The following is a 27,970-nucleotide window of genomic DNA, read 5'->3' on the forward strand; positions in this document are numbered from 1 at the left end:
GATACCATAGCAAGAGAAGAAAAGGGGACCACAGACTCAATCCTGAGAAAATCCAGCATGTAGCTTTTAGGTAGCAAATAGAGAACCAGAAAAAGAAGTCAATGAGGTAGGAGAGAAAAAAGAGTATATTTCTGCAGGGAAGGAAAAAGAAGAGTGCTTTTAAAATAATGTGATTGCATATTTTATTAGATATTGCTAAGAGGTCATGTTGTGATAAGAGCAGAAAAGTTTCCACTTGATTTGGTCACATGGAGGTCTTTGCTTTTCGTGACAGAGGCACACACCTGAAAAATGAGTGTGAATAGTTTAGGTGAAAAAGAAGGGCAAAAGAACATTCCAGTCAAGAGAAATAGCATATGTGACGGTCCTACATGGGAAGGGAAGAGGCTAAGGCACCAGAGATCCTGTAGGGGTGAAACATGGACACAAAAGGGAGTGACAGGAAAAGAGGCTAGACAGGGAGGAAGAAGTTTTATTAAAAGTACTGAGGATACAAAGGTCAGGAGACAAAGCCCTTATTAGTACAAATAATATTTGAACAAAGAATTTAACATTCATGATGTATAACTGGGGTGGTAGAGGAACTGGGCAGGATATTCCAGAGAAAAGATATTCATGTACAAAAGCCCAGAGCCAAGGAGCAGTAGAGTACCCTTGGAACACTGAAGTACTTAACCAGGCTGGAATAGAGGGTGTTGTGGGATACGGAGGAAAACATTCTACAGAGTAGTTAGGGATCAGTTAACCATGAGGGACTATGTTTGGCGTGCCAAAATATGGGCTCTATCCTGTAGACAGTGGGAAGACTAAAGAGTTCTAATCAGACGAATGATACAATATGATTCGTGATGATTCATGTTTTGAAAAAATAACTCTGGCAACAGTATGGGAAAGAATTGGTGAGGATAATTCTTGAAGTAAGGGGCTCAATTAGGGGACTATTCTAATAGTATAGGCAAGAAGTGTTGAGGGTCTGAACTAAGGTGATGGCTGTGTAAATAAAGAAGATGGAAAAGACAAATTCTCAAGATTGTAGAAATGGAAATGAAATAATTTAATGACAGTTAGAAGTAAAGGACTATGGAAAGAGACATTTAAGATTGTTCCCAGGTCACAGGCTTGAGTGACCAGATGGCTCTTGATGCCATTTTACCAAAATGGGAAGTAAGTCTATCAATAGAAAATTTAAAAAATGAAGGGTTTCATGAGGTCAAAGAGTGGATGTAATGGTAGATGAAGTGGTGGAAGTACAGAAGCTTATAGTCTGAAAGCAGGATATTAGAATTTGGTGTTATAAAGTGGGAGTTTTCCTAAACAATGAAATGGATCACAACATATTACAGAAGAATAAAAAGGTAGAAAAAAATAAATGCAGCCAGATAAAAGACAAGAATGAAAAATATTAGATACCTAATGGTTCTGAACATATGTTCAAGACATATGTTCTTGACAATTCTACCTGAAACTTTCCGGAGAATAACACAATAAATGTAGAAACAGAATCAGTTACAATGTTCACAGTATCTATAAGATACAAACCAAAGAGTTGTTCATCAGGAGCCCAGATTTCCATCATTATAGGATACAAAAATTTTTCTCTAATGGTTCTCAAAAGAGGACACTGACTTTGCTTTTTAAACTGGGGTATGCTTACCTCTAAGAGTCATGCCAGATACCTGGTGCTACCTAGACCAGATAAGCACAGTTCACCTTTGTGGAATTTTAACTTTATTTGAAAATTTAGATGAAAATACAAATCAGTATTTGTAAAATCAACACTGATAGGTATGTAGTAGTAGAAAAAAAATGGTAAGCATTTAAGACAAAATGTGAGTCTACAATTAATTTCTACATGTGCAGTTAGATCCATGTCTTTTCATGGTTTGATAGCTCATTTCTTTTTAGTCCTGAATAATATCGCATTTTCTGGATTTACTACAGTTTATTTATCCATTCACCTACTGAAGGACATTTGGTTGCCTCCAGCTTTCGGCATTTATGAATAAAGATGCTGTAATCATCTGTGTGCAGGTTTTTGAGTGGACATAAGTTTTCAGCTCCTTTGGGTAAATACCAAGGTGTGTGACTGCTGGATCATGTGGTGAGAGTATGTTTAGTATTTTAAGAAACTGCCAAACAGTCTTCCAGAGGGGCTGTACAATTTTGCATCATCACCAGCAAGGAGAGAGAGTTCCTTTTGTTCCACATCCTTACCAGCGTTTGTTGTAACTGAGAGATACTGACACATTCTCCTCTATCTCTTGAAGGTTTTAGATACTCTGCTTTTCAAATTTTTCCATTAATTTAAAGACTGGATATATAAGATCGTAATAATAACTATCATTATGATTTTATACAGAGTTTTGTTCTCTCAATGGAGACTGGTGGTCTAATGCTAACAAAAGCAATGCGCTAGGGACCAAAACAATGCAGAATACTACTCAATTCTCTGCTGGTCTGACTTGATTCAAGAATCAATTTTATTAAGGGTTGGAATGCATATATTTTACATAATCCGTCAAGAGTAATATTTATTTCAACAGAAGCTTTATAAGTATTCGACAGCAGAGAGTTCAAGGTTATATCATTTAATAAGTATCTACAGTATATTTCATATTACCAGTTAGTGGTTTATTTATATACATTGATGATTATATTTTTAGGTAGAAATTTAGGTTAACAGAACCAAAGACATAAAGCATCTGTTCCTAAAAAGAAAGATACACTAGCTCTTCAAGGAAATGAGCTGAAACTTAAGAGAAAGCTCTCTTTAGTGTAAATGATTCTATGGGTAACCATGAGAGACAAAATATCCTTGGAAAATAACTTTGCATCCATTCCAACTTATATAAAAATGGATAATCAAGTTTCCAAAGGATACATCAAGAGCATGGCCATGATAAATTTAAAATGAAAAAAAAAAAGAACATTTAAGTAAATGCCACTAAACACCTGCTATAGATATGAAATTTTTTTTCAAAAGTCCTTCTAAAGATTAGTTATATTTATATATATATATATCATGTGACTTCCTGATGGCCCTCTAATGTAAGTTGATTACACAATGTATCTTTAAATAATGAGCAAGCTGGCTTGCTGAATACAGTAGTTACAAAACCTGGCTTTGCCTTGGCATCACTTGAGAAGATTTTCTAAATCACAAATCCTCAGGCCCCACTCCAACACATCCACTAACCAAGAATCTCTGTGGGTGGGTCCCAAGAGACTGTATGCCTAAAATGCTTCCTAACTGATTCTGATGCATCCAGATTTAGGGAACGCTGCAAGCCTGTTCACTATAAACTAGATGAAAGCTGGATGCTCATTACCAAAAATGATAACTCTCTTCTTGCAATAGTTGATGATTAGTCATTCTATCTGACATTAATTAGATAGCACTGCTAACACCACTCCTAATTTGTGACAGTAATACAATGTTCCCAAAACACACAAAAGAGATTATTTTCCTGTTCTCTCTAGTTGGAGAGCCAGAAGGTGTTTATGCCAAACTCACTCAGAAAAAAGTATGGAGTTATTAAATAACCAGTTGAAGAGAGGGAAGCCAGTACACAGCCATGTTTTATCTGCTGTAAATTATCTGACTCATCAGGAGACTTTCTAAGTGCAGGTTATACCTTAAGCTACTGGCCCATACTGAATTCATTTGGTTAGACCTTTAACTGATTCATGTAATTAGAGTCAAAGGCCACAAAAGGATCAATAAAAGCTACATACAATTCTATGTTGTTCCTGACAAATTTGTCCCAGAGATGACAAAAACAATAACAGAGCCTAAATCATCATCTACCCCTCTCATAAAATACTGGTCTCAATAACTTCAGCTTAATCATTTATCAAGAAGGAAAGTCTTGCAAGCTTAAAAAAAACCATAAAATTTGCAGACAGTAGAAGTTGCCCACTACTTTTTGCCCACTATTTATTGGGTTGGCCAAAAAGTTCATTCAGGTTTTCATACACTCTTACAGAAAACCCGAACAAACTTTCTGGCCAACCCAGTATTATGATGACACTCTATATTAAGAGGAAGACCAAAATAGAGTCAATAGTGGTTAATGAATTGACACAGGATTTAAATACACTTACAAAACAGAACATTAATGTTTTCAGCCATAGATCTGTGGAAGTAAAGGTATAGCTGATAGAAATTGAGAGGTATGATGGAAAGGTGAAGTGGAGAGAACAGAGGGACACTAATAGTCTCATCAAATAGTTGGGGGGGGGTGAGTGGTCAACAGATGCTCTCTAAAGTTCGAAGGAACAAGAAATAGAGCTTTTCATTTAAGACTTTACTTTTTACAGCAGTTTTAGGTTCAAAGAAAATTGAGAGGAAGGTACAGGGATATCCCATAAACCTGTTGCCCCCATACAACCACAGTCTCCTCCATTATCAAGATCCTCCCACCAGAGTGGTACATTTGTTATAACTGACGACCCTACACTGACATTTCATAATCACCCAAAGTCCATAGTTTACATTAAGGTTCACTCTTAGTGTTGCATCCTATGAGTTTGGACAAATGTATAATGACATACATCCATCATTATGCTATCATACAAAGCATTTTCAATGCCCTAAAAATCCTCCACCCTCTGCATATTCATCCCTCCCCTGCCATCTTCCCCACATCCCTGGCAACCACTGATCTTTTTACTGTCTCCATAGTTTTGCCTTTTCCAGAATGTTGGAGACATACACTATGTAGCCTTTTTAGCTTGGCTTCTTTCACTTAGTAATAAGCATTTAAGGTTCTTCCATGTCTTTTCATGGTTTGATAGCTCATTTCTTTTTAGTCCTGAATAATATCGCATTTTCTGGATTTACTACAGTTTATTTATCCATTCACCTACTGAAGGACATTTGGTTGCCTCCAGCTTTCGGCATTTATGAATAAAGATGCTGTAATCATCTGTGTGCAGGTTTTTGAGTGGACATAAGTTTTCAGCTCCTTTGGGTAAATACCAAGGTGTGTGACTGCTGGATCATGTGGTGAGAGTATGTTTAGTATTTTAAGAAACTGCCAAACAGTCTTCCAGAGGGGCTGTACAATTTTGCATCATCACCAGCAAGGAGAGAGAGTTCCTTTTGTTCCACATCCTTACCAGCGTTTGTTGTTGACAGTGTTCCAGATCGGGCCATTCTAATAGGTTTGTATTGGTATCTCACTGTTGTTTTAATTTGAATTTTAGGAGCTTTATAGAAGTATATTTTACACTTTTGCATTTTACATTTAGGTCTGTGATTCATTTTGAGTTAACTTTTGTAAAGGGTGAAGGTCTGTGTAGAGATTCATTTTTCTGCATGTCGATGTTAGTCATTCCAGCACGATTTGTTGAAAAGACTATCTTTGCTCCATTGAATTAATTGCCTTTGTTCTTTTGTCAAACTCATTCTAAAATTTACATGGGGAGGCAAAAGACCCAGAATAGCTGACACAATATTGAAGAAGAACAAAGATGGAGGACTGTCATGACCCAATTTCAAGACTTACTATAAAGCTAAAGTAATCAAGAAAGTGTGGTATCGGAAAAAGAATAACAAATAGATCAATGGAACAGAATAGAGAACCCAGAAATAGATCCCCATAAATACAGTCAACTGATGGTGTTGTTGAGTTTAACCATATCCTTACTAATTTTCTATCTGCTGGATCCGTCCATTTCTGGGAAAGGGTTGTTGAAGTCTACAACTATGATAATGGAGTCATCTATTTCTCCTTGCAGTTCTATTGGTTTTTGCCTGACATAATTTGATGCTCTGTTGTTAGATGCATACATGTTCAGGATTGTTATGTTTTCTTGGTGAACTGACCCCTTTATCATTATGTAATGCCTTTCTTTATCCCTGATAATTTTCCTTGCTTTGAAATTTACTTTGTCTGAAATTAACATACCTACTCCTACTTTCTTTTGATTAGTGCTAGTATGGTGTACATTTCTCCATCCATTTACTTTTAGTCTATATGCATCTTTATATTTAAAGTGGTTTTATTGTAGACAATACATAGTTGGGTCTTGTTTTTTTGGATCCACTTTAACAATCACTGTCTTCTAATTGGTGCATTTAGAACATTGATGTTCAAAGTAATTATTGATGTAATTGGATTAATATCTACCATATTTGTTGCTGTTTTCTATTTGTGGCCCTTGTTCTTTGCTCCTATTTTTGTCTCCTACTTTTGTTTTTCTGTCTTTTGTGGTTTTAATCAAATATTTTATATAATTCTATTTTCTTTCCTTTCTTAGCATATCAATTATACTTTTTTTTTTTTTTTTTTTTTTTGCGGTATGTGGGCCTCTCACTGTTGTGGCCTCTCCCATTGTGGAGCACAGGCTCCGGACACACAGGCTCAGTGGCCATGGCTCACGGGCCCAGCTGCTCCACAGCACGTGGGATCTTCCCGGACTGGGACACGAACCCGCGTCCCCTGCATCAGCAGGCGGACTCTCAACCACTGCGCCACCAGGGAAGCCCTCAATTATACTTTTTTAAAAAAACTTTTTTTAGTGGTTGCTCTAGAGTTTGCAATACTCATTTACAACTAATCCAAGGCCACTTTCAAATAATATCATATTGCTTCACAAGTGTGTGAGTACCTTATAATAACAAAATAATCCTAATTCCTCCTTCCTGGCCTTGTGTCACTGCTGTCATTTATTTCACTGACATATAAGCATACATAAGCATTTTTCTCCAATATCTACCAAAAGAATCTGGTTGAGCTCCAAGAGGTAAAACTCACAAAAGTATAGGAGCCCTCCATTAGACTGGGTCCCTTGGGAATTTTTAACTCTCAGAGTTGTCCGCGCTGAGCCTCCAGCAATTCATCAATTACAGTTCAAGTTTTCCTACCTTGGCACTGGTTCCCCTGGCAGTTTCCACTCGTGAGTCTCTGCTATGGGAAGCCATGACTCCTTGTGTTGGTCTGTCTATCTCTCCAACCCCAGGGGCAGACGTTTGGCCTTTGTCCTCCCCTCTCTTATGGATCCACAAGAGTAGTTGGTTTCTCAGACTGTTCAGCTTTTTACTCGTTGTTAGGATGGAGTGGCAACTTCCAAGAACCTTACATGTGGGACCAGAAACTGAAAGTACAGAAATAGAGTTTTAACATTACAAAAGTAGTTAACAGACAAAAGCCTATAGTAACTATTAAAATGGAGAGGATTTTATTGAAATAAATCTTCAACTTTCAAAATGCTGAATCAATAGGTAAACAGACTCTTATATTGACATCAATAAATAAATTATGTCTAATATTTAGTTGCTTGGTAATAACTGGCATAAAAGTTAAAAAGAGATATTTTTATGGTAGGAAGAACAAGGAGCAGTGTAAGCTGGTGAACTGAGTGGGATGGTGGACAGTTACTCTTCATTATAATCTCTTCTGCACTGTTTGATCCTTTTAAACTTTATGCACGCATTACTGTGAAAAAAATATTAAAAGGGGAAAGAGAAAGAGAACTGAATTCTATATATTTTAAGCTTGATTTTGGTTTCTATAGCTGGCAAAAATAAACCTGACATATATCAATTCAAAATCAGGTTTCAATGATCTTTCTTGTAAATTTCAGGAAACTGAGTCCTAAAATATTCCAACTCAAGCTGCAATTTCAAAATTGGATTTATTTGTTTTTGAGAATATAATGTTTATAATATTTTAGCTTCATGAGCTCCCACATGGCTTTTTTAGAATTTCATTTTCCACATTTCATCTCTAATTACTAGGATTTTCTTTTGATTGTTGAAATTCCTGTTCAGAAAAACAGAAAGGCAAAGCTGTGATTTTGTGATGATCCTCCTATACAAGCAGAATCACCTAGACAAGAGCAAAAATGAATAACCTAGGTGGAAAGGTATGTCCCTACTGGGGAAGAAATTCTTTGATTTGATTCCTGAATTTCCTAAATAGTAATTTAGGAAATTACTAAATTACGTAATTTTGTAGCACGTTATTTTGGATGATGCCTCAGCACCTATTGGAATCCCTTTTAATGAGGTTTTGTGAATAGATGTTATAAAGCCATACTTAATGGATTTTGTAAAATCCAAGACATTTTATTACATTTTCCCAGATGTGCTCAGTTTCTCTGTGACCAGACTGTTCTTATGAATTCTCTTAAAACTTAAAGGTAACTTATAGCATCAGAAACAAGTGATTCAGGCATATGCTTAATTGCACCCTACTAACCTTACCCTTTCATCTCTGAATGATTTTATAACTGTTCTTATGAATTCTCTTAAAACTTAAAGGTAACTTATAGCAACAGAAACAAGTGATTCAGGCATATGCTTAATTGCACCCTACTAACCTTACTCTTTCATCTCTGAATGATTTTATATTTCAGTGACAGTAGAAAAAGAGAGTTGGGGAAAATTATGTTACCAAAACTTAGGGAAAAAAAGAAAAAGAAAACCTGAAGGAACCTTAAATGCATGCTAAGTGAAAGAAGCCAATCTGAAAAGATTACATATTGTATGACTCCATCTATATGACATTCTGGAAATGGCAAAACTATAGACACAGTAGAAAAGATCAGTGGTGGCCAGGGGTTGGTGGGGGGAAGGGAGGGATGAACAGGGAGAGCACAGAGGATTTTTAGGGGAGTGAATCTATGTACATAGACATGATACTACAATAGTGGATACATGTCATTATATATCAGGCCAAATCCATGGAACATACAACACCAAGAGTGAATCCTAAAGTAAACTATGGACTTTGGGGGATAATGAGTTCTCAATGTAGGTCCAACAATTGTGATAGATGTACCACTGTCATTCGGGGTGTCCATAGTGGAGGAAGCTGTGCATGTGTGAGGAACATACAGAAACTCTGTACTTTCTGGTCAATTTTGCTGATAACCTAAAATGCTTAAAAAATAAAGCTTATTAATTTAAAAAAAGCAAGTTGTGATACAAGTTACTGTTAACATTTTAAAATTAAAGGAAAGAGTTGAATGTAAAACATCACAGAAATATTTTTTTCCTTACTTAAATTTCCAACCACTCTTTCCCTAAATGACACAATTGTAAGATTGTGTAATTGCCACTAGCTGGCCTATAGGATGCATTCTTGATACTCATTCTTCTTATTGAAAATTTAATATTTATTATTTATCATTCTACTTGACTTAACACTATAAGTATTAGTTTTGATAGTAAGTACAAGTAGGTAATTACATGTGCAAATGGAGTGTTTCTCAGTGATCAGAAAAGGAGGAAATGGGATTCTGCTTTAACCATTAAGTGAGACCTCCCCTAATACACTGACATGCTGGCGCTTGGTTTCTTTCTTAAGTAGAATCACTGGGATAGACACAAATATTTTATTCCTAAGGTTATTGCTATGCTAAACTTTAAAACTTCTATAATTTTTTTCACAATTCTCTATACAAAATTCCTCCCTTGAATGAAAAAGGAATTGCTTTTGGGAGCCTGCTATCAACCAATGCTTTACAAATAAGCTGAAGGGCCAGAAACTTGACTGGGGATGGTCCTGCTTCCTTGTTCCAAATACGTTAAAGCTAATGAAAGATGTGGCCAGAGCAAGAGTAGGTAGACAGATTTTTCTCCATACATCCCTACTCCGTGAATTGTCATACTACCAGACTGTCTGTGAAGACATAAGCGGGAGAGAAAGTATATCTTGGGTTGTCAAACTGCTAAAAGTGTAGCTGTGGTAATCAAGAGAATCACAAGAAATGGAGAGTTGAAGGTCAGGGTTTTGTATAGAACAAAAGTTAGGAATAAGTGTGGACACTGTGGGAAAACAGTCAGGAAGAGGAGAGTTTTTCTCCCTGCCACAAACTGAAGCAATGTCATTGTGTCTTGCTGCCCCAGGCAGAAAGTCTGTGTAGCCAAAGGATCCTGTTACCTTTTAGGTAGAAAAGTATGTCACCGTTGGACAGTTTTACTAATTTAACATGTTATAGCAAAGCCCATATAAAACATTTCCTAAATCTTTATTTATTTCAAGACTAGTCAAATCTATAAACCTATGTTTTGTACCTCACATAACACACTTTCTTCCTCAAATATTTCCCGTCTTGGTTCTTTGGAAATTACAATGAGGGGGCTTCATATGATGTTATTTTGCCTTTACTGAGGAATTAATTTCATGCATGAAGGGGCTATGCAATATCCCAGAAGGACAGGTCATCACTAATAGTGCAGCTCTGAATCCTGTAGCAGTGGAAAAGGATAAGAGACTCACTGAAGTTTTCTGGCTTGGGGTTGTTGCTTTCTAACTAGAGACTGAGATGAAAGTAAGGATGTTGAGCCCACTAGTGTCACTCATCTTTAAGCTCTCAACTTGTTGATAAAATGTTTTATGGGAAAATGAGTAGGCATGGGAGTGAACTTGGGTTACCATACTTGTGCATTTCATACCTATATGGTAAAAATGTCTTTGTCATCTCCTGGAAAGAAAGAAAATTGACAGAGACAGATGGAAGCTTCGCCTTCTTTCTCTGAGGAAGCGAATTAATACAATTAAAATGAGCGATGTGTTTACATGGACTGACTTGCTAATTAGGCCAGCCTTGATATTTTAATTGTAGTATATTTAAAATACTAATATATTTAAAATACAGATAAATATTTATAGAGGTTCAATATTAAAGGGGAAAAATCAACTGGGTTGATAAAAGTGGGAAGGAAGAGGGTCTTCACTAGGTTTCTAAATATAGTAGACATTCATTTGAAAACACAGCTATAGCTTAATTTAATAAAGGACAAACACTAAAATTTACTAAAACAGAAATACAGAACAAAGAGCCCTAACAACATGAGAGAATTCAATCTATCACATAACAGTAACTGAAATAAAGCACTGTCTGCTTTACATAGACAATGCTTTATGGTCTGCTTTAATATAGAAAATAAGGTTTACTGATCACAGTAATAAGTCCTACTTATTAATGAAAAATAAAATTTTAAGAAATGAATTCTAGCTTCTTAAAGTGGTATCTTAAAGGGTAGCATATAACAATTCAAGTCTATTTCAAGTGTCATAAATTTGTGTATAAAATAAAACATGTAAAACGTCCTTCTGCACAAATGGGAACATTAAAGATAAATGTCTTGGGTATTTACATAATCTCTTCAAATTTACAAACTACAGTATTAGGTATAAACTATAAAGCCTTAAAATATCAAAGTTAGAGGAACTGATTGGCTTTGATTTCTTCTTGAGATTTCTTCTTTTACTTTGCTAAGCTAGATACAGGTACCTGGGTCCTCAATCCCATTGACATCTAGATTTTTTAAAATAGTCGTTTACAGCTGAATCTTCTCATTTATTAACTACCTGAATATAGAATAGATATTTTGTTTAATATAAGTATATTCTACCATGTCTGATGTTGCAGGGGAAAATACAATACAACTGTGAATTAAAAATTAAACGAAACTGAAGTGTAATTCCATAAGAACATATTTCCAAATCAGTTTAACTTACTTCCATTAAGAAATATTAAAGCCTCTTCATGAATTTCTAAAAAAGTGTATATTTATGTATTGATAGGTGGATTATATCTTTAATTTGTACATAAAAGAAGTTACTTCACTGAAAATGATGACCATAAATAAGTTTTTAACATACAAATATGTTGCAATAAGCTCTTTCTCCATTACCTATTTAGTAAGCAATAAAATCGTCTAATGCATTTGGGTTTATATATTTGTTTTTCTACTTATGAAGACGAAAGGCACCAGTACCAGTGATTAAATGAGCTTGATACAGAAAAGTAATTTGTAGGTATATCAAATAAGTAAAATATTGTTTACAAAAGTAGTATGGCTGTGAATAGAATTCTTTTCAATAAGCTACTGGTAGAATTTTCTTCCTCTTTTAGGTTATTAATTTATTATTTCGTATCAGGAGTAAAGATGTTCCCAATCCATTTTCCCTCTTATTTTTCACAATCTCCCAAATGAAATAGTTGTAATAAAACAGAACTCAGTATTTCTATTTCTCCTGCAATAGCGTTCTTGGAGGAAGTGGATAGATCTTAAATTTATGTTGATAATGAAGGTCTCATATGTCTACAAATATACTAGAAAGCCATTTTTGTGACACTGCTTTCTTTGTACTTTCCAGGTCACTGAAAACAGGACAGAAGGCTCTGAGCTATGTGCTCTGCTAAGTGGAACTATTTTGTTTACATGCACCAATGCCCCATATGCAGGGAACCACAATGCCAGAGCAAGATACATAAAGGATAGATTTATTTTATAGCCTGGCTTAATAAAGACAAGGCCTCTCGGTTTCAAATGTTTAATTTGTTTGATCAAATGCTAAGAACTGTATTGCTCAATGGTCTTTATCATGTTTAGTGACCATGACGGATAGAATTCAGGTGATGCCTTCTCTTTATCTATTTAATAGAAGTATTCAATATATGACACATAACTTAAATAGACTATTCAATAATAGTGAGTTTCTTGTAATGATTTTATAAAGATTGTATTCTTGAAGAAAATGTTAAAATATGGTAGAAATATGCATCATTAGAATAACAGCTGTTTCAACAAGCAGCATCATCTGGTTGAACTTTGTCTTATGCAAATAAGGAAAATGCCACTCCAAAAGAGGAATGGATTTATCCAAGTGCATGCAAGCAGCTGTATAAAAAGCTGTCTAATTCTGTGACCGGTGTTCTATCACACTTCACTGCCTCTCTTATACAAGTTAGTTGGCTGACAGTGAAATGCAATGTTTGCTTTCTTGGATCTCTCATCTCCATCCGGAAGCCACATTTTCATGTATACTGATACTTCATGAAAAAATGAACTAGCAAATAGGGTCAGCATAAGTTAAATGTGCAGTTTTCTATATGGTGCATTTTGAGAGTAACTGAATGAGTTCACAGTCCAAAAATTTATTCTCCGTGTCTGGTGTATTAAATGAATATACCATCATTATAGTCACTGTTAAATATTAAGGCATTATTGAAAAAAATTCTAGTTAATACGCAAATTTGTTTATCCCCCATTACAGAACATACCTGTGAACATGGTAACTAGATAGGACACAATGCCTAGTGTCAAGAGTGTTGCAGAAAAATTCTGATCGTGGAACATGGTGTCCATGGAACTTAAATACAGGTTGGTAACTACAGTCAGGAATGGTGGTAGATGACTGGGAGGAAGCAGGTAATTCAGTCAACAGAATAAGGCACTGGGTACCCAAGGTTGGTTGGCATGAAAGAAGAATCCAAGGATGCTGAATAAAACTATCTACCTTACCACCTAGAGTTATCAGTGCTAGCCACATGAATTTCAGTCCTCTGTGCCCTACTATATGGACAGATAGTTTTTAATCAAAACCTTTTGATCTGTAACTATCCCCAACTTGCTCATTTTGCAAAGATCTAAAATACAAAGGCTTGGGATCCAAACATTTGTCTTTTGTGTTGTAATTCCTTATTACATATGTGTTAACTATGTTTAAGCTACTCCCAATTTAAGGTCCCTTATCTGTAAGCCTATCTCTCTCCCCTGCAACACCCTGATTTCCATTAATACTTCACTAAGAGGCCAGAGACTATAACAGGACACCAGGACATGGATAAGGTAAAGGCAGGTTCTCATCTTCTGATCCAAAGGTATTAAGGGAAGAACAGAGTAAGAGGAAAGAGAGACAGGAAATAATATATACATGTTCTTATGAAGGAGAACAGGGTTTAGCTTTCCTGTAGTGCTCCTCATTTGCTTGTGTTGAGGACAGCACCCAGAAGGTCTCTGATCTTAGAAGGAGCAGATGAAAGCAGCTGCTCTGTGAGCCAGCAGGCCTGGCATGGGGTTTACTAGGTCACGGGCAGGATGGAAAATGTGGCAGAGGTTCAGTGGGTACAAGGCAATAGTGGGGGCCAAGTGAGATGAGGAAAGGCTGCCAAGCTCCTACCATGCCAAGAGGCCAGACCAGATGTGTATACTGATATTCAAGTTCAGTTCGAGTGCTGGTAGGCTGATCAGAGCACAGGCAGATGAAGAACATCCACATGGTCGAGAAAGACCAGGGGATTCCATGGAGATGGCCAGCTCCCCCTGCTACAGCAGGGACACAGTCAGTTTTCCACACTCCTAGGAGATGAATAAGGGGAAAGAAATAGAGGCTTATGGAAGACTAAGCAAGAGTACAAATGAAACAGAGTGAAAACTAAAGGGACCACTTAAATTACTACCTTGGACTAAATTGTAAACTGAATTAGATTATATGTACTTTGTTTTTGTTTTTTTGCTATCCACATCATTTACATGAGTGGGGTGTGAGTAATTTTGTAAAGTTGTCCCACATACATGCATAGACTGGCTATGAATTTATAGAACCAGATTCTATCCCTATTGTTTAATAAAGGAAAATAGTTATTGCATTAATTTATATCTTGTAGCCCCTCAATACAACCCTGGAATGACTGTGTTCCTAACAGAAGGTAAGGAACAGATGTAAAGTATATGTAATTAATTCTACTTAAATTGTTTTTATTTACATAAACTTTAAAATAGGCATTTGGGATCATATTCTAAATAGAATGCTGTAGATCAGAGATTCCTAAACTGTCTTAGTTCAAAGCACCTTTAGAGTCTTAGTAATTTTTTAAACAAGTGACCAAAACCAAAACAAACAAAACAAAACAATTAAAAAAAATAATAACAGTTGCTTTTACTAAGTAGTTAGGGCCAACAACTTAATAATACATTTTTATATCCTAACAAAACCACTGTTATTTGCAAAAGTAATGCAAAAATTTTGAAAAAGAATTTTTACTTTACCTTTAAATAACTACAATTACCTACTAACGAGATGTGTATGCCTGTTGAGTACTGCACAACTTCTCAAACTGTGCCTTCAGATTGGATATGACCAGTCACCATCTATTTCTGTCCCATATGATTTTTTCATAGTACGTGCTTTTTATCACAGCAACTGATTAAAACCCAACTTTGCGAAGAAATAATTTAGTGTGATTTAATGTAGAAATTGTGAAGTACCTCAAGCTAGCATTTCATTTGCTGTCTGATACTTATTGGGCATCACTGTGTTTCCCATAAAAAGCCAATATGTCCCCAGGTTGCTGCTCTGGGAATCTTGCAGTATAGAAGCTATCTTCTTCTAGCCCATTGATTTAAACTGGATAAGAATAGCTGGATTAATATTATTTATAACATTTTTAGAACAATGTTTGGCACCTAGCGAATACCTAATAACTGTTACCTATTACAGTCAGCTCTCCGTATTTGTGGGTTCCTCACCCGCAGATATAGAGGGCTGACTGTACTATGCCAATTTATATAAGGAACTTGAGCGTCCACAGATTTTGGTTTCAGGGGTCCTAGCACCAATCTTCCCCACTTCCCATACCAAGGAACAATTATTTAATTACTATTTCTAAGTAAGACTTTCTCTGATGGAAACAAGCCTATTTTAGTGACCAAGCACCTGAACATTTGCTTCATCTCATTTATTGAAAGGTATCCCTTGCTGCTCCTTATTCAATGATCTCATAGCACTTTGTTCACATATCTACTGTAGCAGTTATATATAATTGAAATTTATGTCTGGCTCTACTTGAAAACAGCTCAAGAGCAAAGAGCACTCCCATTGACATCCCAAAGCCTTGCACTTTGCTTGGCATAAAAATTGTTTAATAAACATGCACTGAATGAATGATCAAATGCAGAACAGCAGTTCCCAGCGGTACTGAGCACTGAGTCATAAAGAACATGACATGTTTAATTATCAAACACCGCTTGATTTTGTAGAGGATCTTTTCTGGAAGAGTTTTTGATCTTAGAATAGCAGGCCTGGATTATTGAGACTAGTCAATTGAAAGAAGATCATACCCAGAGAAATGACTTAAACTTCCAGATTTATATCATTTGATTTTTTTTCTATACCACTAAAGAAATCAATATAGTTGTTAGAATGATCTTTATGTAGTCATGTTAAGTATTAGATCTTTTCAAATCTGAGTATTAAGAATTTAATAAAATGTAAACCAAGTGTGAGAGAACGTGATAACTTGGCTAAATTTTTTTTTGAGGTAGAATATATACTTACTGTACCATCTACCTGAAAATACTTGGCCAACCCAGATCAAGGAATTAAACCAAGGATTTTCATTCCATGCATGCTTCAAATTTTTTAAGTTTCCTCAGGCACTTAAATTTTTTTTTAATCAGAAAAATTTTTACTGAAATAAAATTGACCTATCTTTGGTGCTCAACTAAACTGAGTTTGACATAATTGATCACGGATAAATATTTCTTTGTTTATTATTTAATAATAAAAATGTTTGAGCAGTTGAAGAATATAAAGCTAAACATTGTTCAATTTATTTAGTTGCTGAAAATCTGTAACTAAAGCATACCAAAACGAAGTTGTTTTTAATAAATTTTGGCAAGCAAATCTGGCACAATTTTTTTAGATTTTAAGATTATCTTTTAGTGTAAATGTTGATACAGCACAACATTAAAGTAAACCAATTTTAATTTTCAAGTGAAATTATTGTCTGAGCCCTTATACCTGAACCTATTGTCATCAACCTTATCACTAAAAGAGTGACTTCATGAAGGGACACAGATGAGGGGCTTGTGGAAATAGGAACTGGCATTCTTATTACCTAATTTTAGACTTGCACACAGTATGTATTCAGAAAATATATGTCAATGAAGGCTATGAAGAAGATCAAGGAACAAAAATAATAGACACTGGAAAATAAATCTTCCCCACTAGAACTAAAGGCCCCACAACAGATTGGAATTTAATGGTATATCCTCTGCTTTATATCCCTAATAACATCAATAAGGCTCATCATTTACAGAATTCTTATTTTTCAAAGAAAGATTATTTTAATCACAAACTACAGTATATGAATTGCTTTACAGTTCCCTTTAACCCCCAACTAACAATGCCCAAAGAAAACTAAATAACATCATTATGTATTGTTTCTAAGTATATAGAATTTGCAAATTTTATACTAGTAAATTGGTGTGATTCTCTCCTTAAATTGCTAAGCACTGTTCACATATCCTAGAAAATGAACAAAACAATGAACTCAAAACAATACCTAATATACATTTAAAGTATTACCATGAAAAAAGTATTCTACAGGGTGTGTGTTTATTCTGACTTAATATTAACCTGTTATGAAAATAGTAATTTTATAAATATTTTAAAAATTTAGGTTTTTTTAGTCAAATGCCTCCTAATTATTTTTTCTGTTTTTCATTTGTTTTTAAAACGTTCTAGTTATTAAAAGGCATACTTTGCTTCAGATTTCCCTCGTGATGCAGTGGTTAAGAATCCACCTACCAATGCAGGAGACACAGGTTCGAGCCCTGGTCCAGGAGGATCCCACATATCATGGAGTGGCTAAGCCTGTGTGCCACAACTACTGAAGCCCATGTGACTAGATCCTGTGCTCCGCAACAAGAGAAGCCACTGCAATGAAAAGCCCGCGCAACACAAAGAAGAGTGGCCCCTGCTCACCGCAACTAGAGAAAGCCCACATGTAGAAGTGAAGACCAAAGCAGCCAAAACTAAATAAATTTATATTTAAAAAAAGCATGATCATGCTTTGCCTTAAAAATTTTTAAATGAATATATAGATTTATGATTCAAAATTTTAATCAATAAATATATGGCTGAAATTGGTAATTTCAATACAATAAATGCCTTTATACTCACTGGAAAAATGCACTATTATTATTCATAAGTAATGATATGTTAATACTATAAATCTAATTATTCATTCATACTGTGGTGAATAATGACATTAGAAACCCCAAATGTTCATCTGTTTTACTGTCTTGCATTAAAAAAGGCCTATAATTTCATAAAAACACAATTCTAAATATAATAAGCTATCTAAAAAGTCTCTATTAATGATTAGATATTTAGCAATTATTCATTAATACTGAATCATTAGCTTATGAAGTGACCAGACAACAAAAATACACATTATAAAAGAATCATTCCTTGCACTGTCCTTAGAGCTTTTTTCCCTATATAGCTAACTGCCAGGAATGAGCTGGAGGTGGGACTGAACTAGATCAGTTCTAGAAACACTGAAAATCACAGAGCGCTCTGATATCTACCTACTGAAGAAAGTCCTTGAAACCTCATAATCACACAACCCTTATAAGTCATCTTAGAAAGACATAGAACTGATCTTCCAACCTGAGTATACCTCAGATCTGGAAGTCATTTCAGGCTGCCTCCAGTTGAAGAGATCTGCTAACTACAGTTATTCATTTCCAGGACAGAATGAAAAAAATTATTCTTATCACTGACATAAGGAATGGGGATGTACTTTATCCAACAAACTGTGTGGTTGTTATACTCCCAACAAGTGAGAGTAGTATGAGTAATATTGTTAGCTAGATTTCATGCCAAATCTTCCATCCAAATACTTGTAGAAGAATGGTACATCATATGCATGATAAAGTTTCTGGTCTCAGCCTTAATTCCAATTTTACCTCAGAAGACAACAATGTCATGTTAGATAGACATCCAGCTGGATTTATTTCTTCTTGCCTTGTTATAAGATATGCATCATAGTGAATTAAAAATGTTTCCTACAGGCTCATAAAAATCACCAGCGTGACAATGTAGAAAATTTTACTAAATGGAAGGAAACTGAATGTCACGTTAGTCACTGTTCTTGCTTTTGTTGCTTAAGAGTATCACTCATCTAAAGAGATTCTGTAAACACTGAGGTCACTGTCATCTACTTCTTATTTAAAAAACTCCACCCTCTCAGTCAAAAATATTTTAAATGCCTTAAAATACCTGAATAATGAACATAATCTAAAATTAGAGGCAGCTTTGTGGAACAGATGACATACGATAGTTCCTCGAAGGGTAGAACCGTGACAGGTGGAGATATAGGGGAAGGATATTTCGGGCTAAGACACTGAACATGAGAAAATGGAATATGTTCAGAAAATGATGAATATACTGTTATGGAAGGAATGTAAGGCATTTAGGGTGAAGGAAGGGAAAAAAAAATATATATATGATTTTATTTTAACATCTTTATTGGAGTGTAATTGATTTACAATAATGTGTTAGTTTCTACTTTATAACAAAGTGAATCAGCTATACATACACGTATATCCCTGTATCTCCTCCCTCTTGTGTCTCCCTATCCCACCCCTCTAAGTGGTCACAAAGCACTGAACTTATCTTCCTGTGCTATGCAGCTGCTTGCCACTAGCTGTTTTATATTTGGTAGTGTATATATGTACATGCCACTCTCTCACTTCGTCCCAGCTTACCCTTCCCCCTCCACGGGTCCTCAAGTCCATTCTCTACATCTGAGTCTTTATTCTTGTCCTGCCCCTAGGTTCTTCAGAACCATTATTTTTTCTTTTAGATTACATATATATGTGTCAGCATGTGGTATTTGTTTTTCTCTTTCTGACTTACTTCACTCTATGACAGACTCTAGGTCCATCCACCTCACTACAAATAACTCATTTTCATTTCTTTTTATGGCTGAATAATATTCCATTGTATATATGGGCCACATCTTCTTTATCCATTCATCTGTTGATGGACACTTAGGTTGCTTCCATATCCTGGGTATTGTAAATAGAGCAGCAATGAACATTTTGGTACATGACTCTCTTTGAATTATGGTTTTCTCAGGGTATATGCCCAGTAGTGGGATTGCTGGGTCATATGGTAGTTCTATTTTTAGTTAGTTTTTTTTTTTTTTTTTTTTTTTTTTTTTTTGCGGTACGCGGGCCTCTCACTGCTGTGGCCTCTCCTGTTGCGGAGCACAGGCTCCGGACGTGCAGGCTCAGTGGCCATGGCTCACGGGCCTAGCCACTCCACGGCATGTGGGATCTTCCCAGACCGGGGCACGAACCCGTGTCCCCTGAATTGGCAGGGGGATTCTCAACCACTGTGCCACCAGGGAAGCCCTATTTTTAGTTTTTTAAGGAATCTCCACACTGTTCTCCATAGTGGCTGTATCAATTAACACTCCCCCCAAACAGTGCAAGAGGGTTCCCTTTATTTCACACCCACTCCAGCATTTATTGTTCGGAGATTTTTTTGATGATGGCCATTCTGACCTGTTGAGGTGATACCTCATTGTAGTTTTGATTTGCATTTCTCTGATGATTAGTGGTGTTGAGCATGCTTTCATGTATTTGTTGGCAATCTGTATATCTTCTCTGGAGAAATGTCTATTTAGATCTTCTGCCTATTTGGGGTTGGGTTTGTTTTTTTGATATTGAGCTGCATGAGCCGCTTGTAAATTTTGGAGATTAACCCTTTGTCAATTATTTCATTTGCAAATACTTTCTCCCATTCTGAGGGTTGTCTTTTAGTCTCGTTTAAGTTTTCCATTGCTGTGCAAAAGCTTTTAAGTTTCATTAGGTCCCATTTGTTTATTTTTTTTAATTTCCATTTCTCTAACAGGTGGGTCAAAAAGGATCTTGCTGTGATTTATGTCATAGAGTGTTCTGCCTATATTTTCCTCTCAGAGTTTTATAGTGTCTGGCCTTACATTTAAGTCTTTAATTCATTTAGAGGTTTTTTTTGTGTATGGTGTTAGAGAGTTTTCTAATTTCATTCTTTTACATGTAGCTGTCCAGTTTTCCCAGAACCACTTATTGAAGAGGCTGTCTTTTCTCCATTGTATATTCTTGCCTCCTTTATCAAAGATTAGGTGACCATATGTTCATGGGTTTATCTCTGGGCTTTCTATCCTGTTCCATTGATCTATATTTCTATGTTTTTGTGCCAGTACCATACTGTCTTGATTACTATAGCTTTGTAGTATAGTCTGAAGTCCAGGATCCTGATTCCTCCAGCTCTGTTTTTCTTTCTCAGGATTGCTTTGGCTATTAGGGATCTTTTGTGTTTCCATAGAAATTGTGAAATTTTTTGTTCTAGTCCTGTGAAAAATGCCAGTGGTAGTTTGATAGGGATTGCATTGAATCTGTAGATTACTTTTGGTAGTAGAGTCATTTTCACAATGTTGATTCTTCCAATCCAAGGACGTGGTATATCTCTCCATCCGTTTGTATCATCTTTACTTTGTGTCATCAGTGTCTTCTAGTTTTCTGCATACAGGTCTTTGGTCTCCTGAGGTTGGTATATTCCTAGGTATTTTATTCCTTTTGTTGCAATGGTAAATGGGAGTGTTTCCTTAATTTCTCTTTCAGATTTTTCATCATTAGTGTATAGGAATGCCAGAGATTTCTGTGCATTAATTTTGTATCCTGTTACTTTACCAAATTCGTTGATTAGCTCTAGTAGTTTTCTGGTACCATCTTTCGGATTCTCTATGTATAGTATCATGTCATCTGCAAACAGTGACAGCTTTATAACTTCTTTTCCGATTTGGATTCCTTTTCTTTTTCTTCTCTGATTCCCATGGTTAAAACCTACAAAACTATGTTGAATAATAGTGGTGAGAGTGGACAACTTGTCTTGTTTCTGAATTTAGAGGAAATGGTTTCAGTTTTTCAACACTGAGAACGATGATGGCTGTGGGTTTCTCATATATGGCCTTTATTATGCTGAGGTAAGTTCCCTCTTTGCCTACTTTTTGGACAACTTTTATCAAAAATGAGTGAATTTTATCGAAGCTTTTTCTGCATCTATTGAGATGATCATATGGTTTTTCTCCTCCAATTTGTTAACATGGTGTACCACATTTATTGATGTGCGAATATTGAATAATCCTTGCATTCCTGGGATAAACCCCACTTAATCACAGTGTTTGATCCTTTTAATGTGCTGTTGGATTCTGTTTGCTAGTATTTTGTTGAGGATTTTTGCATCTGTGTTCATCAGTGATATTTCCCGGTAGTTCTCTTTCTTTCTGACATCTTTGTCTGGTTATGGTATCAGGGTGATGTTGGCCTCATAGAATGAGTTTCAGAGTATCCCTCCCTCTGCTATATTTTGGAAGAGTTTGAGAAGGATAGGTGGTTAGCTCTTCTCTAAATGTTTTCTAGAATTCGCCTTTGAAGTCATCTGGTCCTAGGCTTTTGTTTGTTGGAAGATTTTTTGTTTGTTTGTTTTTTGCGGTATGCGGGCTTCTCACTGTTGTGGCCTCTCCCGTTGCAGAGCACAGGCTCCAGACGTGCAGGTTCAGCGGCCATGGCTCACGGGCCCAGCCACTCCGCGGCATGTGGGATCTTCCCAGACCGGGGCACGAACCCGTGTCCCCTGCATCAGCTGGCGGACTCTCAACCACTGCAACACCAGGAAATCCCTTGTTGGAAGATTTTTAATCACAGTCTCAATTTCAGTGCTTGTGATTGGTCTGTTTATATTTTCTATTTCTTCCTGGTTCAGTCTAGGAAGGTTGTGCTTCTCTAAGCATTTGTTCATTTCTTCCAGGTTGTCCATTTTATTGGCATACGGTTGCTTGTAGTAATACCTCATGATCCTTTTTATTTCTGCAGTGTCAGTTGTTACTTCTCCTTTTTCATTTCTACTTCTACTGATTTGAGTCTTGTCCCTTTTTTCTTGATGAGTGTGGCTAATGGTTTATCCATTTTGTTTATCTATTCAAAGAACCAGCTTTTAGTTTTATTGTTCTTTGATATTGTTTCCTTCATTTCTTTTTCATTTATTTCTGATTTGATCTTTATGATTTCCTTCCTCTTGCTAACTGTGGGGATTTTTTGTTCTATCTCTAATTGCTTTAGGAGTAAGGCTACAATGTTTATTTGTGATGTTTCTTGTTTCCTGAGGTAGGATTGTATTGCTATAAACTTTCCTCTTAAAACTGCTTTTGCTGCATCGCATAGGTTTGGGGTCGTTGTGTTTTCATTGTCCTTTCTTTCTAGGTATTTTTTGATTTCCTCTTTGATTTCTTCAGTGATCTCTTGTTTATTTAGTAGTGTATTGCTTAGCCTCCATGTGTTTGTATTTTTTACATATTTTTTCCTGTAATTGACATCTAGTCTCATAGCATTGATGTCGGAAAAGATACTGGATATGATTTCAATTTTCTTAAATTTACCAAGGCTTGATTTGTGACCCAACATATGATCTATCCTGGAGAATGTTCCATGAGCACTTGAGAAGAAAGTGTATTCTGTTGTTTTCGGATGGAATGCCTTATAAATATCAATTAAGCCCATCTTGTTTAATGTATCATTTAAAGCTTGTGTTTCCTTATTTATTTTCATTTTGGAAGATATGTACCCTAGTGAAAGTGGGGTGTTAAAGTCCTCTACTATGACTGTGTTACTGTCGATTTCCCCTGTTATGGCCGTTAGAATTTACCTTAGGTGTTGAGGTGCTCCTATGTTGGGTACATAAATATTTACAATTGTTATATCTTCTTCTTGGATTGATCCCTTGATCACTATGTAGTGTCCTTCTTTGTCTCTTGTAATAGTCTTTATTTTAAAGTCTATTTTATCTGATATGAGAATTGCTACTCCATCTTCCTTTTGATTTTAATTAGCATGGAATATCTTTTTCCATCTCCTCACTTTCAGTCTATATGTGTCCTTAGGTCTGAAGTGGGCCTCTTGTAGACAACATATATACAGGTCTTCTTTTTGTAACCATTCAGCCAGGCTATGTCTTTTGGTTTGAGTATTTAATCTATTTACCTTTAAGGTGATTATCAATATGTATATTCCCATTACCATTTTCTTAATCATTTTGTGTTTGTTATTTTAGGTCTTTTCCTTCTCTTGTGTTTCCTGCCTAGAGAAGTTCCTTTAGCATTTGATGTAAAGCTGGTTTTGTGGTGCTGAATTCTCTTAGCTTTTGCTTGTGTGTAAAGGTTTTAATTTCTCCGTTGAATGTGAATGAGATCCTTGCTAGTTAGAGTAATCTTGGTTGTAGACTTTTCCCTTCCATCACCTTAAATATGTCCTGCCACTCCATTTTGGCTTGCAGAGTTTCTACTGAAAGTTCAGCTGTTAACCTTATGGGGATTCCCTTGTATGTTAATTGTTGTTTTTCCCTTGCTGCTTTCAATATTTTTTCTTTGTATTTAATTTTTGATAGTTTGATTAATATGTGTCTTACTGTGTTTCTCCATGGATTTATCCTGTATGGGACTCTCTGCTTCATGGACTCGACTATTTCTTTTTCCATGTTAGAGAAGTTTTCAACTATAATGTCTTCAAACATTTTCTCAGTCCCTTTCTTTTTCTCTTCTTCTTCTGGGACCCCTATAATTCAAATGTTGGTGCATTTAATGTTGTCCCAGAGGTCTGTGAGACTGTGCTCAATTCTTTTCCTTCTTTTTTCTTTATTCTGCTCTGCAGTAGTTATTTCCACTATTTTATCTTCCAGGTCACTTACCCGTTCTTCTGCTATTGATTTCTTCTAGAGAATTTTTAATTTCATTCATTGTGTTGTTCATCAGTGTTTGTTTGCTCTTTAGTTCTTCTAGGTCCTTGTTAAACGTTTCTTGTATTTTCTCCATTCCATTTCCTAGATTTTGGATCATCTTTACTATCATTACTTTGAATTCTTTTTCAGGTAGACTGCCTATCTCCTCTTTATTTGTTTGGTCTGGTGGGTTTTTACCTTGCTCTTTCATCTGCTGTGTATTTCTCTGTCTTCCCATTTTGCTTAACTTTCTGTGTTTGTGGTCTCCTTTTCACAGGCTGCAAGTTCGTATTTCCCGTTGTTTTTGGTGTCTGCCCCCAGTGGGTAAGGTTGCTTCAGTGAGTTGTCTAGGCTTCCTGGTGGAGGGAACTGCTGCCTGTCTTCTGGTGGATGAGGCTGGATCTTGTCTTTCTGGTGAGCAGGACCACATCCAGTGGTGTGTTTTGGGGTTTCTGTGCCCTTATTATGATTTTAGGCAGCCTCTCTGCTAATGGGTGTGGTTGTGTTCCTGCCTTGCTAGTTGTTTGGCATGGAGTGTCCAGCACTGGAGCTTGCTGGTCATTGAGTGGAGCTGGGTCTTAGCACTGAGATGGAGTTCTCTGGGAGAGGTCTTGCCGATTGATATTACATGGGGCTAGGAGGTCTCTGGTAGTCCAATGTCCTGAACTTGGCTCTCCCACCTCAAAGCCTCAGGCCTGTCACCCAGTCGGCACCAAGGCCCTGTCAGCCACATGGCATATTTTAGAGCAGTGGGTTCGCACAGTGTCATCCTGGTACCAGCAGCATCAGCATCACTAGAGAATGGGTCAGAAATGCCTGTACGCATTATTTAAAATACTTAAGATTGTTATAATGGATATACCATAATTTATATTTCTGGTTGTTCATCACACATTTAACAGGTGTGTATTTTTTCTCATTAATGTATATATTACTGAAAAAAGTATTACTCTTTCCTTACCTACATTAATTTAATTATCTTCATTGCTTATTTTTACCTTAGTTTAATTTTATCATATAACCATAACCCTCTGTCATGAATTTAATATAGTTCTACTTTTGCCTAGCATCCCATCCATCCTAAGCATGTTCAAAGACTTTGCTCCTGTAATTATCCTTTTTCTCTTTTGTACCATTTATTTTTCCTTCTCTACTGGATCATTCACATCAGTGCAAAAAGCATGCTGTAATAATTCTTTTCTTGAAAAAAAAAGTAAGATAAAAATCTCTCCTCCACCCATTTGCTGCTCCTTTTTATTGCAAACTACTCAAAATAGTTGTCTATACACATTTTCATCTTCCATTCTCCCTTGAACCCACACGATAAGACACTCATTCATACTGCACTAAATCTACTCTGATCAAAGCCACCCATCACCTCTAGATTATCAAATCTAATTCTCTGTATTCATTTACTCGAGAGTGAATCAACCACCCTTTTTAAAAAAATTTCCTTTACTTAACTTCTAGGTCAATCACATTCTTCTGGTTTTGTACCTTACTCTCTGCTCCTTCTCAATCTTTTGCTAGATCCACTTTCTCATCCCACATAAATTGTGGATCACTCTTCCATTTTATTTACACTCAATGCCTAGATAATATTGTCTATTGTAAATGTAGTTTATAAACTGGTGAGTTGTCCTCTGTTCTCCAGAATTTATATACTACAACCGGAATGTCTTCCTCACATGTCTAGTAGGCATCACAAGTTAAGATACCCAAAAAAGAGTTACTGATACCTCCCTAGCCATCCCCAACTACCTCCGACTTGCTCTTCCTCTAGTCTGTCCTCTCTTGCAAATAGCACCGTCATTGGCTCAGGACAAAACCTTGGTGTTGTCCTTGAATACTTTTCTCTCACAGTACACATCCAATCCACCAGTAAATTCACCTGGCCCTACTTTCAAAATTCAGAATCTGACCATTTAGCATGATCTTCACCACTCTCAACATTATCCAAGCCACCAGCATTTGTCTTCAGGACTTTCACCATAGCCTCCCAACTGATTTTCCTCTTTCACTCCAGCCCACTACCACCTCCCCCCATTCCACGAACTATGGTTTATCATCCATACAAAAGCTAGAGTAATCATTTTCAAATGAGCTGCTTACTCTCTTTCTCCAATGGCTTTTTATCATACTTAGAATAACACCCAAATCCCATAGTATAGCATACAATACTCTACATGATCTGACCCCTGAAAAATTACCAACTTCATTTTCAACTCGCTCTCTCTCTTTCTCTTTGTGGCAGCACACTGGTCTTCTTGTTTCTCCTGTATCATCACCTGCATATTCCCAATTCCAGGTCTCAACTCTTACCATTCTCTCTACCAAGAATGGCCTTCTCTCAGATATCTTGATGGCTTGCTCCTGTGCTGTATTCAGATCTCTGTGCAAATGTCCCCTTCCCTTAGAAAGTGTCACTACTCCCTACCCCTATATCTGACATAGAATCTCCATTAGCTTCTATTGTCTTCTTTGGCTTTATTTTTCTTCTTGATACTTACAACTACATGGTATTATACTTCAGATGTATTTGCTTTTTTATTTTCTTTCTCCTCCACTGATTGTAAGAGAGAAGTTTTTTTCTACTTTGTTTAATCCTTTAGCCAAGTGCCAAGAACACAGCCTAAGATGTAATAGGCACTCAATAAATAGCTCTCTAGTCTAACTGGAATTTATTTTAGTATATGGTGTAATATAAGTACTTGAACATTGTTATTCTAATATAGCTAATTAACTTTATAAAACCTGTTTACTGTGTGCTGTTTCCCTTTATAGTGATTTATTATACATCCTATATCACATATTAAATTATTTTATAGGTTATATTTGGGGGTTCTCTAATATATTTCATTGGTTCCTCTACCCGTAGAACTTTTAAAAATAGTTCTATGATACACTTTGATATTTTATAGGAATAATCCTTCCCTGTTACTCTGATTTATAGAAAGTTCTCCATTATAATAACTTTATATTCTTTCAAAATACCTTTAGAAGTACTTTGTCACATGGAAAACTATCACTGGAATTTTTATCAAAACTATAATTGATTTGGGAATGATTGATACTTTAAAATACTTATTCTTCCTAGTATGATAAGCATCTCTTTATTAAAAACCATTTAGGTAGATTGTTATAGTTTTCTCCATGTAAATGTCCATATTTTCTAATATTAAGGTCATTCTTTTGTCAGTTATCTTTTTACTGGGATTGAAAATGAGATTTCCAAATTATACATTTTCATTTATTGTTGTTTGAATTAATTAATTAATTTGTATTGTTGAAATGTAAAAAGGCTATTGATTTTTACATTTTTCCCAATCAGAACAACAAAAAGAAAAAAAAATAAATGAAAACAGTTTAAGGGACCTCTGGGGCAATATCAAGTATACCAACATTTGAATTATAGGGGTCCCAGAAGGAGAAGAGAAAGAAAAGGGTTTAAAATATATTTAATAAAATTATGGTTGGAAACTTCTGAACCTGGAAAATGATACAGATACCTAGGTACAGAAAGCACAGAGGGTCCCAAACAAGGTGAATCCAAATAGACTCACAACAAGACATATCATAATTAAAACGGCAAAAGTTAAAGAGAGAATTCTAAAGGC

The 27,970-nt window shown here is 35.9% G+C and overlaps 1 long non-coding RNA gene across 1 annotated transcript in view; it reads right to left on the reverse strand.

Annotated features, from left to right (window-relative positions):
• LOC132524177 (uncharacterized) overlaps positions 1–27,970 on the reverse strand; it is a 417,505-nt gene that overhangs the window by 276,339 nt on the left and 113,196 nt on the right. The window contains exon 4 of the long non-coding RNA XR_009541810.1: positions 6,872–7,101. This is a non-coding gene — a long non-coding RNA (uncharacterized LOC132524177). The remainder of the gene's footprint in view (positions 1–6,871; positions 7,102–27,970) is intronic.

Source organism: Lagenorhynchus albirostris, chromosome 8 (genome assembly GCF_949774975.1).
Source record: "Lagenorhynchus albirostris chromosome 8, mLagAlb1.1, whole genome shotgun sequence".
Lineage (NCBI taxonomy): Eukaryota > Metazoa > Chordata > Mammalia > Artiodactyla > Delphinidae > Lagenorhynchus > Lagenorhynchus albirostris.